Raw genomic sequence first — 16914 nt, 5'->3', positions numbered from 1 at the left:
TGGAAGTCTCAGCTTCTCTCAGCAGGACATGGTGGTCTATACAAGCCTAGGGTGGCCATATGTGTATATGTGTGTGACTCAATGTAGTATCATCACAGGCAATTATTTGCAGCTGGGTATGATTGTCTTCCAAAGGTAGAGTCTTGGCGGTGGGTCCATAAGTGACTGTGAAGATCTATTCTGGATCCACACAGCATTTTATATTGAGAACACAGATCTGGAGATGGAAGCCGGTTGCGACAAGGATATGCTTTTTTGTTAACAAATTTTTATTGTTTCAACTTTACAATATCTTGCTTATACTTGCTTACAGGTCATCTGGAGTTTTGGAGTTGGGTGTCATCTCTATGCAGATGATGCATAACTCTACTACTCTTTTCCACCTCATTCCAAGGAAGCTCCCCAGGTCCTGGATTGGTGTCTGGCATCTGTGATGGACTGGATGAGGGCCAACAAGCTGAGGCTTAATCCAGACAAGACAGAGGTCCTCCTGTCAGTCGCGACATTTGGACATCAAGGATTCCCACAATTCTAGAAATTTGGACATCAAGGATTCCCACCATGAGGCTGATGGAAGTTCTAGTCCAAAGGTGGGCATCAAATTGTGGGAGATCAATTTACAACTAATATTCAGGAAATCAGGATTCAAATAGTGCTGACTGGATGATCCCTGAATCAGTCACTTTCAGCATAACCTACATTGTAGGGTTGTTAAGTAGAGATAATGTAGAGGAAGAGAGATCCATCTTGAGATATCTTAGGAGAATTATGTCATACATAAGTAGTCAAACCTTTAATCTACTCACCCCACAATAACCACAGTTTAATTGATTTTCTCATTCTTGGATAGATGTGTATGTATTGCTGGTTAACATAGACACAGAATCCACACATACACACACTATCGTGTAATTTTTTTGGTGCTGTATGTCCTTAGATTCCTCAGACATAAAACCTTTTGTTCTTAAGACTGGAATGACACGATTGCCCTATAAATATCTTTGCTGAAACTTAGAATCATAGAACCATGCAATCCTAGAGTTGGAAGGACGTCATCCTTTTGATTGCTCTTCATCATAGTTACGTTGGAAGGCTTTAAAAAAGAGTAAAATAAATAAGAAGAGGAAATAAATATTGGCTGATATTTCTCAACATGCTGTTATCAGCTGAAAACATTTCTGATAGGCAGAGGTTTTGTCAGAGCTGCAGTCCTTCACTCTAATCTGATTGAAGCAACTCTGCAAAGAATGACCAGCACTCAGTGGGATTGTAGGCTATGATTCACTTGGAGATGATGGGATGAGATAACCTTGATTTACGCAAAGGGGAAGGATGACCTCTTCTCTGGGGACTTTCCCACTACTCAGAGCAAATTCTTTTTTCCCTTTTAACTGATGGGAAATGCTTAGCTTTTTTAGAGAGAAGAGAAGAGAGGGAGAGGAATTGTCCACTGAAGCTGAATCTGATGGTATGAGTTGAAGGATTACAAGAAAAGATCGTAGACATTTTTCTACAAGTTTGGCATTTGGTCAAAGTTAGTCCAAGTGCCTAAAGACAGTGGGGTCAATTTTGCAAGGCACAGATATACTGGTAATTTGGAAAGTACAGATATATTATCTCTTAGAAAATGATTCTCCTGATTTATCATTCTCATGATTTAGCATTGCTAAAGTGCATGCTTTACAAAAGAGCAATTGGCGCACAACCCCCACAAATAAAGAGGCAACACACATTAATGGATTAACTATGGGCAACTTTTATTAATATCATCTAATTAAACTTTGTAACTTACAGGAAGGACTAAAATGGGTAATGAACTTGGCAATGAACTTGGTGAGGGTAAAGCCATGGTAGTGACCTTTCGTTCCATGCCTTGGCTGATAAGGGAAACATGACAGAGAATTATGTCCCAATAATGTATTGATGTCATATTCTCCAGTTCCTAGGCCATTTGCGGTCGCCCTCCCCTCCTTTATTTACATCTTAGATGAGGGTTCCCACTCCTGGCCTACACCTGACATGGGTGCATTGGGTGTGCACCAAGATCAAATCCCTAGCTGTTTTCGCCACAGATCAGGGGCAAGGAGAGCACAACATTTTTACTACAGGGTTTGAATCCTTGTTTGATCATGGAATCCCAATGGATGGTTTTGGGCAAGTGACACTCTCTCAGCCTCAGAGGAAGGCAATGGAAAACATCTTCTGAACAAATCTTGCAAATAAAACCTTGTGATAGGTTTGCTTTGTTGTTAACATGGGTCAGAAACAACTTGAAGGCATGCAACAACAGCAACCGCTTTACAAGTACAGAAGGGCAGGCTCTTGCCCAAGTATGAAATTTGACACAAAAGAAACAATTGAGAAAGTGGAGAACATGGCATATAGTAAATGTGTTATTTCAATTAAATGTAACATAGCTCTTGGGAAAGCAATGGGGAGTACTTAGAGCAGGGGTCCCCAAACTTTTTAAACAGGGAGCCAGTTCACGATCCTTCGGACCATTGGAGGGCCGGAGTATAGCTGGCCACCGATCAATAATTAATAATAATAATAACAACAACAACAATAATAATAAAAAAGAGACCCTTTGGGCCATTGAGTTCAATCCCTTTCTGCCTTTGTGCACCGAAACCACAAGCAAAGCACCCCTGACAGATGTCCACCCAGCCTCAATGTTAATAATAATAATAATAATAATAATAATAATAATAATAATAAAGGGTTGTAAGAGAAGAAGAGACCCCTTGGGTCATTTAGCCCAACCCCCTTCTGCCCTTGTGCTGTGGGGGCCGGATAAATGGCTTTGATGGGCCGCATCTGGCCCCTGGGCCTTAGTTTGGGGACCCCTGACTTAGAGTATGTAATCTATTTGTGAACAAGTCAATAAAATAATCCAGCCAAATGTATTAACAGGAAAAAATCAGAATCCGACAATTATTTTTTCTGGTTGTAAAATCCCCAACCAGCATGACCAGTGCTCTGCACTTTCACTGTTTTACTGATGCTCAAACTAGAAGTTAAAAAGAATGTGTATTCTTTGTAATTAATAAAATTTCTGTCTCATAATGGGGGTTCCTCGGGGTGTTGCAGTATCTCCAGCATCAATCAGATAACTAAGTTCATGTTAAACTTCTGATGACCAGTCACAAAGCCAAGCATGCTAAATGCAAGATACACCATTGAGAGCAATCATATGCTATGACAAACAAATTACTTTCATCATTTGAGGGAAGCCATCTGCTCCAGGTTTTAGTTCAAAATATGCTAAGTGTAGCTGTCTAGTCTGACAGTGAAAGAGGCAAATGTAGAGATTAATTTCCAGAAAAGGCATGTTTATTTGACTTGGCTTTGGCATGTATTTTGGTCTAGTCTGATGGTTTTATTTGGCTTTCTCCTCCTTCCTGCTGTTTTGTTTTTCATTGTCTTTCTTATTTTATTTTTATCGCTGAACATTTTTATAATTAATTTTGTGGAAACCTCCTTTGAAAGTTTCATCCCCAAACAGCATCGAAATGCTTAAATCAATAAGCAGACAAACCAATTACTGAGGGGTATCAATGCTATTTGCGATAGGCTACAACTTCAATGACCCAAGGCCATTAACTGATTGGTGATGGGAATTGTAGTCCAACGGATCTGGAAGGTACCAGATTGTAGCTCTTCTTACAATTCTGTTCTTCTTGCAGCTTGATAAGTCTTTCTGATGTTCTTGTAATAATAAAAAATGTTTATCAAGCAAGTCCTCCAATTCATTCATTTACCTCTTTATTGTTTATATCCTGTATCCTCTCAAAACCTCACAACAAACTTAAATCATAAAGTAAAACTAGATACAGTGTTCCCTCACTACTTCGCGGTTCATTTTTCCTGGATTTACTGTTTCACGTTTTTTTCAATAAACTCTAAAAGACTGTTATAAATCCTAAAAAATTACAATTTACAGCCTAAGGAAGGGAGGAAGGAGAAGCCAAAGGGAGAGAAAAGGAGCCCAAGCAGCAATGGGAGGAGAAGGAGGTGATTTATCAACACACAGTTGGTTGATAAATGCTTAAAATAATGTACAACTACTAAAATAATGTATAAATATTAAAATAAATATAGTGTCCCTACTTTGCGGATTTTCACTTATTGCGGGTGGTCCTGGAACCTAACCCCCGTGATAAATGAGGGAACACTGTATACAAACTTTGTGATATTAAAACACTATTATATTAATTATATGAGTACTTTCAAAGCACAATTGCATTGGAAGCAACTTTTAAACACTCACTCCTTTCCTGAAATACTATTTTCAATTCTGGACAGTACAATCCAAAAAGGACAGTGAGAAGCTGGAACATGTCCAGATGATGATTACCAAGACCAATAAAAATCAAATCTTACAAGATTTCTGAAGTTGGATATGTTTAACTTGGAAAAGAAAAGACTGAGAGGTGACATTACAACCATTTTTAAATACCTGAAAGGACTGCATGTAGAAGATGTAGAGGTTTGTTTTCTGTTGCCCCAAATACCAGGGTATTAATAATAGATTCAAGTGGAAGAGTATTCCATCTAAAGATTAGGAAGAACTTCTTTACTGTGTCGTTGAAGTCTTTCTTGGCCAGAATCACTGGGTTGCGGTGAGTTTTCCAAGCTGTATGGCCATGTTCCAGAAGCATTCTCTCCTGACGTTTCGCCCACATCTATGGCAGGCATCCTCAGAGGTTGTGAGGTATATTAGAAACTAGGCAAGGGAGGTTTATTTATCGGTGGAAGGTCCAGGGTAGGAGAAAGAACTCTTGTCTGTTGGAGGCAAGTGTGAATGTTGCAATTAAGCACCTTGATTTGCATTGAAAAGGCTTGCAGCTTCAAGGTCTGGCTGATTCCTGCCTGGGTGAACCCTTTGTTCAACCTCCGAGGATGCCTGCCATAGATGTGGGCCAAAGGTCAGGAGAGAATGCTTCTGGAACATGGCCAGGAAAACTCGCAGCAACCCAACTTCTTTACTGTCATTGCTGTTTCATAGTGTGATAGCCTTTCTTTGATGGTTGTGGACTCCTTTGGAGATCTTTAAGCAGAGGTTGGATAGGGATAATTCTAGGGTTATATAATTCCTGCATGGCAGGGGATTGAATTAGAAGGCCTTTGTGATCTTTTCAAACTCAAAGATCCCATGATTCTGTGGAAAAAGTATATAACACACCACCCATCAAAACTTCTTTCTTTGGCAATTTCAGACTTTAGTTTATATATTCATTTACAGTAGAGTCTCAGTTATCCAACATAAATAGGCCGGCAGAACATTGGTTAAGTGAATATGTTGGATAATAAGGAGGGATTAAGGAAAAGCCTATTAAACATTAAATTAGGCTATGGTTTTACAAATTAAGCACCAAAACATCATGTTATACAACAAATTTGACAGAAGAAGTAGTTCAATACGCAGTAATGCTATGTAGTAATTACCGTATTTACGAATTTAGCACCAAAATATCACGATATATTGAAAACATTGACTACAAAAATGTGTTGGATAATCCAGAACATTGGATAAGTGAGACTCTACTGTACTTTATTTAAATCTGACAAGTTTCCATCAATGTTCCCATGTGGCGTCTTCTGATATGATTTATAACAAAGTTTTTTATAATCTGGTTTGGCCTCCTTTTACTTCCTCAGGAACTGAGTGAAAATTGTGAAGTCCATCATTTCATCACCAGACATTTGGGGTTTCAGCTTTTTCATACAATGTAAGTGATGGAAGGGATACTGGGATAGAGTTCAACTTAACAACAAAGTTTGTATTGATTAATAGACATGATCAGTGTTTTTTGTGTCTTACTTATGGGATGGGGGTGTTCCTTCCCCTTTTTATTATATGGTTTTGTTATTGTTTGTCATAAATAAAAAATTAAAATGGCTTAACACCACAGACTGAATTTGTGATGGTGATGCAAAAGAAGCAAGGAAGCCATCTCAGGAGATCAGCTGTTTTATCTCATGCACCAGCATTATCATGGGATATTATCTGGGAATCTGGACTAATACGTAGGACATTCATATTAAAAGCTTACATTCATTGCATGTTTTTAAAGGTTTAAACAGCAGTTGGAGAGCAATCAAGATCAGAATTCCGGTATAGGGAGGATACATTTAACCCTTCCCTTGCATGATGCAGCTCTTTTGAAATCCACCCAATTTTTTCATTCGGATGACAACTTCCAGAATTCCCTAATCAACAATTTCCAAACTAGCTAAAGAATTATGGGATCTGTTATCACAAAATGTTATTTTTTCAGACTCTTGAAAGTTTTTTTGTTGATGATCACAGTAATAATATACAAAGGCGGATAACCGTGAAACACTCTGATCCTCTGCTCTTCTGGAGTTTTCTACCACCGAAAGGAAAGTATGGTCCCATCTATACTGCCATATAATGTAGTTTGAAGCTGCATTATATGGTCAGTGTAGACTCATATAATGCAGTTCAGTGCAGTTTCAAACTGCATTATATGGCAATGTAGATGCGGTCATATTTTCCCTTTGGTGATGGAAGATTTCAGAGGTGCAGAGGTAGCAGTATTATTGGATGATTATGATGACCGTCACCCCGGCTCTCAAATTGATTTGAACCCGCAGCGGAGAGTTCCGCAGATCCATCACCAAAAGGAACGGAGCGGGACCGCAGCAGACTATTATTAAAAGATCTTTTTTTCTCACTTTCCCCTTCCCTGAACTATGTAACAAATCCCCCAATAAAAGTAGCATTTATTTTAACAGTAACACTCTGGTTATTTTGTGTCTTTCTCTGACTCCTTCCTTTGCATGCAATTTCTCTCTCTCTCTCTCTCACTCACTAACCCCTCTGATCTTTAAACCCTGGCGGAGGCTTCCCCGCCATAGGTTAATACAGCGGACGATACAAATTGGCTCATATCTTTATCAAAATTACCCCTAGCACGCTCCTCTTTTAGTCCTAACCCTTTCTAAGGCTCCTGACTCAAGGACCACCAACGGAACCAAAATCGGTCCAGTTCTCGGCACCTCATCAGCTGACTGTCAAACAGAACCGACTGCTCCTTTCAAGCCAGACTGCTCTCTTCCAGCCTTATCCCGGACTTTCCTCTCTCCGCGACCCGCGGGATGGTTTTAGGAGATCCCTGGTCCCTTTCTGTGAACTGGGGAGGGGGGGGATCGCTCTCCCGCTGGGGAGACATAGTTCTCCAAGGACCTTCGCCCTCTCTACAGCCTGCCAGGAGGGTGCCTGGACGGGCGCACTCCACGTTTCATTCATACCTTCATAATTTTATGAAGGAGAAGAACACTCTTCCCCAGACCTATCCCTGGACTTATGAAATCTTATACTTCCAAAGACTGCAACCCACATGTGCCCCTTCCCCATGCCATCTCTATGAATTCCTTCCACCACAGATGAACTCTTTTCCTCATGTATCCGTGAATTTTCATATTCTATGTACCTGGACACCCTCATGAATCACTGTTGTATGAATTTCTAATCGTTGGGCTAACTTCATGAATTGTGAGATCATGCTGCTAAAACTCCACTTTTATGAATTTCCATATTGGGTTCCCCAGATGTTGTGAACTTCGTTCTTATCAAATGTTTTCAAATTGTTTATATCATTCATGATTCCCCTTCATGCAATGTAACCCACCTCTATGGATTCTCCCTTACTTCCTTGAAATCTATCTATCTGCCTATATGTATTTGTACTCTTTGGGATCCCCGGAAAATATGTATTTTTCCCAGCTGGGTTTGTATTCCAACTTTATTTTATTTTTCATTTTATTTCATATAATTGCTAAGTCATGAAATCAGATAGGGAATATTTCGAACTCAACTTGAACCCCAGGACCTGCCCCATTTTCTATGACCCAGGCTTACCTTCCCAAAAAAACAAAAGGTTAATCCGCTGCCGCTTAACCTAATCAGATTCAGATTGCATGGACAATATAGGGCTTGAGTCGCCGAATTCGGAGTATTTTGACCTAAAGGTGATTCGCCCTCAAGGCAAACATTGTCATATCTCCTCCAAAGGAAATCCAGGACACCTCAGGAAGGCGCCCTGCTGGGTCCATCACCACCTATCCCTACTTCCACCTCTGACACCCCAAGGCGTATCTGACATCTGTGTACGTGACAGGAACCCTTGATTGCTGTCATTAATCCCTTTAGAATTCGGCCGGGCAGGAATTAATCCGATCCTTCCTGCTCAGTCATTTCATTGTTTCAATAACTCCCGCCTTCTCCTCTCTGATTGGCCCGAGTGGGGACAAAAAGCAGCTCCCTATTGGGCCAGCAGAGCAAGGCGGGAAACGAAAGCCCGCCTCGTTCAACACTCTAGCCTATCCGCGATCAGATGGGCGGGGGAGCGGGGCGGGAAATTCAAAGGGCTGTCAGACTGAAACTTTGTATAAATATGGCTTTATTTTGATAATATGGTACCCTAGTAGACTGAATGATCACTACTAGAGTCCTTTTCAGCTGAATCGCTCAATAAAGACTCCTTGGCGGATTTTCCTTCAACTTTGGCGGACCTTCTTCATTTCGGCTTCAGGTTGTATTGCGGCTCATATTCTCCTATTGGCTCCGCCAAGGTCCGTTCTCTCAGGACCGGATCGGCTCTCTCCTTAAGGGGCCCGATCCCCTAAAAACGCGGTCGACAACAATTACAATTCTTGAAGCTTTATTTCACACTGTCCTAATAATATTATTGCCCAACTACAGTGGTGCACTTAGATAATTTTAGACACTGAATTTAGTGAGTTTAGAATTTAGCGAGTTTAGATAACAGCATGTATTTAGACTCATAGAAAAATAGAGTTGGAAAAGACCACAAAGGCCACCCAGTCCAAACTCATTCTGCCGTGCAGGAAGTCACTGAGGCCTCTTCCTCACAGCTGTATAAAATCCACATTGAACTGGACTATATGTGTGATGACTCATGGGCCATGTAGTCCCGTTCCTAGTACTGTTGTGAATGATGAAGAGGAAAACTTGGGTTTTCCACCATTTCAGCCAGAAAAGGAACTATCCCAGCCAGAAATTGAGCCTTTGCACCTGCAAGAGATTTGTCTTCCAGAAGTCTGTCAAACAAGCCCCGAGCCAAAATCTCCCCCGTTTTCTCGCCATGATTTTTGTAAACAACAGAGGGGAGTTCAACAGGCGTCTCGCAGGAGTGCTAGGATAGCTGCTAAGCATTCAGCTGATTAAGCCTGCTTTCCATGGGAAACTTTAAGGAGTCATGCATCTGGACTCAGAGAATAGCTTTCGTTTCTGGTTCTCCAGAGAACTGCTCTTTGGCGGGAAAACTAGACCCTATTTAGGTGTTTTGCCCACGAAGGGATCTTGCGGAGTCAATTCGTCAGCTACCGGAGCAGCGTGTGTGGACAGCTACTCCTGCTTTCAAGCCTTTGTTCCTGTTCCAAGCCTTCGTTCTCAGCCTTGTTTTCTCCCCGGATCTTGCCTTGTTTCCCGGACCTCGCCAAGTAATTACCACGGATCTTGTTCTTGCTCCTCGTTTCCTTGTTGCCTTGAATCAAGCTTTGTGTGCCAAGAATCAAGTTATTTCCTAGCCTTGCTCAAGTTCATGGACTAAAGGACCTTGTCATCTCCCCTCACTTGCTTGGCAAGTGAGTGTTTCGGTTATTGGATTACAACTTTGGACCTTAATATTTCATATTGGACATTGCTTTTTTGGACTAATTTTGACCTTTCCTGAAAGGTCTACTTCTGGACTATTTCCTATACTTGTTTTTATTAACTTTATATATTTCCTTAATAAAGATATTAGGTAGAATCTGGCCTCTGTGTATGGTTATTGGTGCTCTGCAGCCTGGGTCGTGACAATATGGCAGTGTGGACTCAGATAACCCAGTTCAAAACAGATATTGTGGATTATCTGCCTTGATATTCTGGGTTATACGGCTGTGTGGAAGGGCCCAAAGACTATAATGGGAAAAGGTGTGGAAAGATGATGAAATTGCCTCCACAACACTTAGGTTCTTACTTGGCTTCCAGTAAGAGCATTAGGGGCCATTAAAAAGTTTTTTTTGACCCCAGGAGGCCCTGGAAACTGCAAAAAACAAAAACAAAAAAACAAAACAAAACAAAACAAAACAAAAAAAACCTGTCTTCATTGCTGTGTTTAACTTTTGAAGATTTAATTATTCATTCATGTATTTGATCTAAGGACCCTTCCACACAGCCCTATATCCCAGAATATCAAGGCAGAATATACCACATTATCTGAGTGTGGACTCGGATAACCCAATTCAAAGCAGATATATTCTGCCTTGATATTCTGGGAAAATGGGCTGTGCGGAAAGGCCCTAAGAATCTCTTGTTTCTTTAGTGTAACCTATATGGATATGAGAAAGCGTAAAGCAGCCCTTTCTAATGTTATCAGGCTAATGCAAACTCACTAATGCAGCCTTTACACTTGTACTACAAACTCCAGTGCAGGAAGAGATATTTTAGGGCTCCTGGCTGAAGATGTCTCAAGATCAGGATTTGAGATATACACCTACTATCTGTGCCATCAACTCACCAGGTAGTCTTCAAGTGACTCTTCTTTCTCTTTTAGCTTCCTGTTGGCAATATGGGCAGGAATGCATGTATGCTATTAATGAAAGAATGAAATGTGCCAGTGCTCTCTGAGCAGTTAGACTCAATTTAACCCTCTCTGGGGGAAATTCCACCAAAAAACAGCAGAGTAGCAAAAGCAAAGCTTTCAAATGCAACAGTTGCTTACACGCGGGCGAGCAAGAGAAACCTTTGTCTATTTAGGATTGCAATGGTTGCAGAGTCTCAATAAAAGTTCAAAAAGTATTTATTCAGGTAAAAAGAACTCCATTGTAGATAGAAAGGCTTGGGAGCTGTCTAGACTACTCTAGACTGGTTTCTAAGGAAAAATAAGAAAGGAAAAATAACAAACATCTAAATAGTTACATCTTGCCAGGAGAGATGGCAGGATGCTTCTTGTTAGCTTGAAGAACAAAGGGAGAAAAGAGAACCAAAATGGTTCCAACCTCATGGTCCAGTTTATTGGGGCCATAAAAGACATTCTGACCAATGAGAAGTTAATGTCCCTGGAGAGTCACATTTCTGCTAACTTCAAAGTAAGGGATGTGACGTAAACAGGATAGGGTAAAACACAGTAAAGCCTGTCTAGGCATGCTTTGGAAACAGGAAAGGAATCCTTCAATCTAACTCTATCATCTATCTAACTACATTTAGACTTGAGTAGTCCAGGATGATTCCCAACACCATCAACTCACCAGGTAGTCTTCAAGTGACTCTTCTTTCTCTTTTAGCTTCCTGTTGGCAATATGGGCAGGAATGCATGTATGCTATTAATGAAAGAATGAAATGTGTCAGTGCTGCACATATTTGGTGTGTTGTGCAATCATAGGGAGTTGAACATGTGCTGGAAAATTGAATGCTCATTTGGGACATTTACAGGCAGTCCTCAACTTATGAACAGATAGGTTTTGTAGGTTTGTTTTGAAGTTGAATAATAGAATCATAGAGTTGGAAGAGACCTTCAGGTCAGCAATCCAACCTTCAGGTCAGCAGTCCAGGTGGCACAAGGGTTTAACTCATTGCGCCACCGCGGCTCCTAATGTTGCAGAGTAGTCCCTGGTCAAAGTGGTCCCTGTTCAAGTGGTCCCTAGTCAAGCGGTCCGTGGTCAAAAAAAGGTTGGGAACTACTGCTCTAGGTGTATCCTTGCTGAAATTAATTTTGTTAGTTTTGGCCCAACAATTGAACAAAGCTATTCTCTTGTTCTCTGGGATATTAATTACATCCAAAATATTATAAACAAATATGCATGCAATAAATATATTTATTGCATTTTGATCTTGTTCTCTGGGATATTAGCTACATCCAAAATATTATAAACAAATATTCACGCAATAGATATATTTTAATGATATTATAAATAAATGAAAAATCACTAAGGCTTGAATAATCCCTCCTTGCTCAGGGCAAATAAACAGAGGGCCGTGAAGATAACAGAGATAGCAGTTCTATGCTCAGTCTTAAGTGACTTCAGGGCTATTGGGATCATGAGGTAAGACATGAAGCAGGCTGTCTTGGAGAGTTATGGAAAGTTATGGCAAAGGGGGAAGTTGTCTCCTAAGCTGGGAGAAAAGAGGTCCTATGTAAGAGGTTATTGCTGCTGATGAGAGGACGACTGGATGTCTCTCACCATAAGTTGTTGAAGTTGATGTGAGGACAGTTAACAACAACAAGGGAGTCATGGGCCTTTGATGTTCCGTTGCAGCATTGTTTAAAAATATATGTTGTGAGGACATCTCTCCAAAAGACTGGATGAAGCAGAGATTGATAGAGCTATAACACAACAGAAGCAACTATGTTCTTCACTCACAGACTTATGAGCATTGTAGTGATGAATCTGAAAGATCTTTCCTCTATATAAACTTGATACAGTTGGAATCCATGACGAAATAATGTCTGTGATTGCTATTTAAATGCATGGTGCATATATGGTGACCAAACTCCATTGTATGGCAGTGTAGGTGGGGCTTTCGTCACTCTAAGGCCTCTTCTACGTGTTCCCCACTCCTGCAATAAAGAAAAAAAGATCAACAATGATTTCTATAGTTCAGTGGTAGATTCTTACATTGACAGGGGATCGGTCTTTCCCAATTCTACGTTTCTATGATAACCTAAGAATACAGATCTATTTGAAATGCTCATCATATCTCTGGCTTTGCATTCTTTCAAGAGTCGTAATTGTGGAGTTGTTTCAGTGTTGGACTTGGGAGAACAGGGTTCAAGTCTCCACATGGATATGGAAACCTACTGGGTAACCTTGGATAAGTCATATTTTATTGGCCACAGAGGAAGGCAATGGTTGATCAAATCTTGCCAAAAGACCCCTGCCCCATGATAGCTTTATATTAGGATCACTCTAAATTGGATACACACAACATGGCATTAATCCCTTGTGCTCTGTAGCAGAATTGGAGACTGAAATGCTTTCTTAGGCCCTTTCTACACTGCCACATAAAATCCAGAATATCTTCTTTGAACTGGATTATATGGCAGTGTAGACAAAGGTCCCTTCTACACTGCCATATAATCCAGATTATCAAAACTTTAATTTTATCTTGAACATGCGCATCAAAGATAGGGATCCACAGTTATCTACGTACCTACCGCCAAGACACTACACTTGGAAGGCCATCATACTCGGACAACAAGTATTGCCCAAGTAAGTAAGTAAGTAATAAAATCCACATTGAACTGGAATATATGGCAATGTGGACTCAGATAATTCAGTTCAAAGCAGATAATGTGAATTATCTGCTTTGATCATCTGGATTATGTGGGAGTGTGGAAGGGGCTTTAGGGTCAAGTCCGCTGCCTTTGTTATTTATTTATTTTGTTGGCTGATGGCGTTGCTGACTTCCTCCAAACTAGGCAGTGCTGCAAACTCATCCCTGGCTTGTTGTTGCAGGATTTGTGAGGGAACCTCTTCGGCCACGTTGGAGCTGCGATTCAGGAGGTTGTGGTAGTGTTGTGTGGAAGTGGTCTTAGTCACAGAGAAATATGACAACGAGGTAGGTATGGTGATATGGAGGACATTTGAACAGAGCAATATCATTACCCCCCTCCCCCACCCAGTAATTTCAAAATTGAGTTTTGGATAATGCCAGTACTTAATTACTAGATGATCTTATCACCATCATTGTCTTTCTACCCCAAATGGATGTGTTGAATGAAACCTTGCTTGATGTTCACGGAAGAGTGGCCTCATTTGCCCTAAAAAAAAAAATCATTGCTACAGTAGAGTCTCACTTATCCAACATAAACGGGCCGGCAGAACATTGGATAAGTAAATATGTTGGATAATAAGGAGGGACTAAGGAGAAGCCTATTAAACATCAAATTAGGTTATGATTTTACAAATTAAGCACCAAAACATCATGTTATACAACAAATTTGACAGAAAAAGTAGTTCAATACGCAGTAATGCTATATAGTAATTACTGTATTTACGAATTTAGCACCAAAATATCATAATGTTTTGAAAACATTGACTACAAAAATGTGTTGGATAATCCAGAATTTTGGATAAGCGAGTGTTGGATAAGTGAGACTCTACTGTACTTGAATACACTTTTGGTGCAGCAAAACCTTGTGTTTTTATTACAAATTCTCATGAAGACCTGGGCTGTATCATTGGGACTAGCAGACTACATGCCTCTTGAAGCCACAGCAATCTGCTCTCTGCTCTTTCCTGATGAGAGAAGAAGGAGCAGAACCAATATAGCTACAGCAAAGACAAATTGGTCCAGCGGGTCCTTGGTATCATCTAGGGTTTGGTTCCAGGATCCCCTGTAGATACCAACATCTATAGATGCTTATGCCCCATTATATACAATTGTATAGTAAAGAGGTGCCCCTTATATATAATTATGGTTGGCTTTTTGAAATGTTCTCTTTAAAAATTTTTCAAGCTGTGGATGATTAAATCATGGATATGGATCGGCGACTGTTTTCATACCCTGAAGGCACTACGTTCTATCTGATCTTGGAAGAGGAAGGCAAACAGGGTTATCCTTGCCTAAAAAAACCCCTCACAAATTTATGACGTTATAAGTCAATGCGAGACTTAAAGGGATATACAGGCAGTCCCCAAGTTCTGAACAAAATAGGTTCTGTAGGTTTGTTCTTAAGTTGAATTTCTATGTATGTCAGAACTCCAAAAAATGTAACTCCAGCCAAATGTATGTATGTATGCTTTGATTGAGCTCCTGGTGGCACAGAGAGGTTGGAGGTTCAAATCCGGGGAGTGGAGTGAGATCCTGCTGTTAGCCCCAGCTTCTGCCAACCTAGCAGTTTGAAAACATGCAAACATGAGTAGATCAATAGGTACTGCTCCAGCAGGAAGATAACGGCGCTCCATGCAGTAATGCCGGCCACATGACCTTGGAGGCGTCTATGGACAACGCTGGTTCTTTGGCTTAGAAATGGATATGAGCACCAACCACCAGAGTCGGACACGACTGGACTTAATGTCAGGGGAAAACCATCATGCTTTTTCCCCATGATATGTCTTCCAGGAGTGAATTTCCCTTCAGAGGAGTCATTTGTAAGTCAGATGTTTGTAACTCAGGGACTGCCTGTATACACATATTGTTCTTCAAGCTGCTCTCCCTCCCCAATTGAACAAAAAATGGTTATCAAGCGGTTGATCAAAATGGTACTTCTATCTGGATTTGGTGAAATCATGAAAATATACTACACTTCGTCATTGTTCATTGTATATATATTCTGCCTTTCTCCATAGAAGATCAAAGCAGCATATAGGATCTCCATTTTTATCTTCACAACAGACCTGCAAGGTAGGTTGGACCAAAAATAGTGAGTAGCTGAGTAGAGGTTTGACTTCATGTCTTACTTCTGTTCTAAACAGTACACTATCCTTTCCCTTTCTCACTTAGAAATGTGTTGCTCACCTCAATTCCACGAGGTGAACAACAAATTCAAGAGCTTCAGTGGTTCTCAACCTGGGGTCCCCAGATGTTTTGGCCTTCAACTTCCTTCAACTCTAACAGCTGGTAAAGTGGCTGGAGTTTCTGGGAGTTGTAGGCCAAAACACCTGGGGACCCACAGATTGAGAACCACTGTTCTAACCCAAATGTGCAAAACCTTTGGCCTTTCAGATATTGTGGCCAATGGCCCCATCTGTCTCACCAGGCATGGATTATTCGAGTCACATGATGAAATCCTTGGAGATCAAAATTTCCCATCCCATTTACAGTAATGGCAAGAAGTGCGGCAGCTAGGCAGAGATTCAAATTTATACCATCTTGGTTTACATTTGATGCTGTAGCCAGTACATCCAATTACATAGTTTCAAGCCATAGGCTAGTTATTCAGATACTCTAGTTGCTCTGCTTGGCAATATATCTCAAGCATTTCCTATCTATCTATCTATCTATCTATCTATCTATCTATCTATCTATCTATCTATCCATCCATCCATCCATCCATCCATCCATCTATCTATCTATGTGTCAGGAGCGAACCGAGGGTACAGTTGTAATGTATTAAAAAACACAAAGTTAAAAACTTGGCATTATAGTAAATGTCCTTTGACCAGCAGCTGCCCACTTGGAGTGCCTCTGGTGTTGCTGTAAGAAGGTACTCCATTGCGCATGTGGCAGGGTTCAGACTGCATTGTAGTAGGTGGTCTGTGGTTTGCTCTTCTCCACACTCGCATGTCGTGGACTCCACTTTGTGGCCCCATTTCTTAAGGTTGGCTCTGCATCTCGTGGTGCTAGAGAGCAACCTGTTCAGCACCTTCTAAGTCATCCAGTCTTCTGTGTGCCTAGGAGGAAGTCTCTCATTCAGTATCAGCCATGGCTTGAGGTTCCAGATTTTAGCCTGCCACTTTTGGACTCTTGCTTGCTGAGGTGTTCCTGCAAGTATCTTTTTCTTGATTTAAGGCATTGGTGTGCTGGCTGATATCAGAACAGGGGATGGGCCAGAGATGTCACTGCCTTTGCCCTTTCATTGTTGGCTGCTACTTCCCAGAGGATATCAAATAGTGCAATACTGGCTAAACAGTATAATTTCTCCAGTGGTGTAGGGTATAGATATCCTGTGACACATGGTGAGATGTGTTCCACACTGGGCATGCATATTCAGAAGCAAAGTGCAAGGGCAGATGTCTTCACTGTGTCTGGTTGCGATCCCCAGGTTGTGCCAGTTAGCTTTCATATGCATTTCCTATACAAAACATGTAATGAAATGTTTTAAATATATATATATAATTAATAAATAAATAAGTAGTCACTTGGGGCTGAGTAATCCCTTCTTGCTCAAATCAAATGAACACAGAGCCAAGAAGATAAGGAAGAAACCACAACAG

General features: G+C 40.7%; 2 long non-coding RNA genes across 4 annotated transcripts in view; one reads left to right on the top strand and one right to left on the bottom strand.

Annotated features, from left to right (window-relative positions):
• LOC134295562 (uncharacterized) overlaps window positions 1–3735 on the top strand; it is a 30886-nt gene extending 27151 nt beyond the window's left edge. Inside the window, exon 3 of the long non-coding RNA XR_010002191.1 lies at window positions 314–3735. This is a non-coding gene — a long non-coding RNA (uncharacterized LOC134295562). The remainder of the gene's footprint in view (window positions 1–313) is intronic.
• The window catches only part of LOC134295561 (uncharacterized), a 147978-nt gene continuing 132800 nt past the window's right edge, over window positions 1737–16914 (bottom strand). The window contains exons 4-5 of one of the 3 annotated variants that reach the window (XR_010002190.1): window positions 12397–16772; window positions 3408–11355 (exon numbers count right to left, since the gene is read on the bottom strand). This is a non-coding gene — a long non-coding RNA (uncharacterized LOC134295561). Of the gene's footprint in view, window positions 16773–16914 lie in introns of all 3 variants that reach the window. The other 2 variants (XR_010002188.1, XR_010002189.1) reach the window with 2 other exon arrangements.

Source organism: Anolis carolinensis, chromosome 1 (genome assembly GCF_035594765.1).
Source record: "Anolis carolinensis isolate JA03-04 chromosome 1, rAnoCar3.1.pri, whole genome shotgun sequence".
In the NCBI taxonomy this organism is placed as follows: Eukaryota; Metazoa; Chordata; class Lepidosauria; order Squamata; family Dactyloidae; genus Anolis; species Anolis carolinensis.
This window is presented reverse-complemented; position numbering and strand designations above follow the sequence as displayed.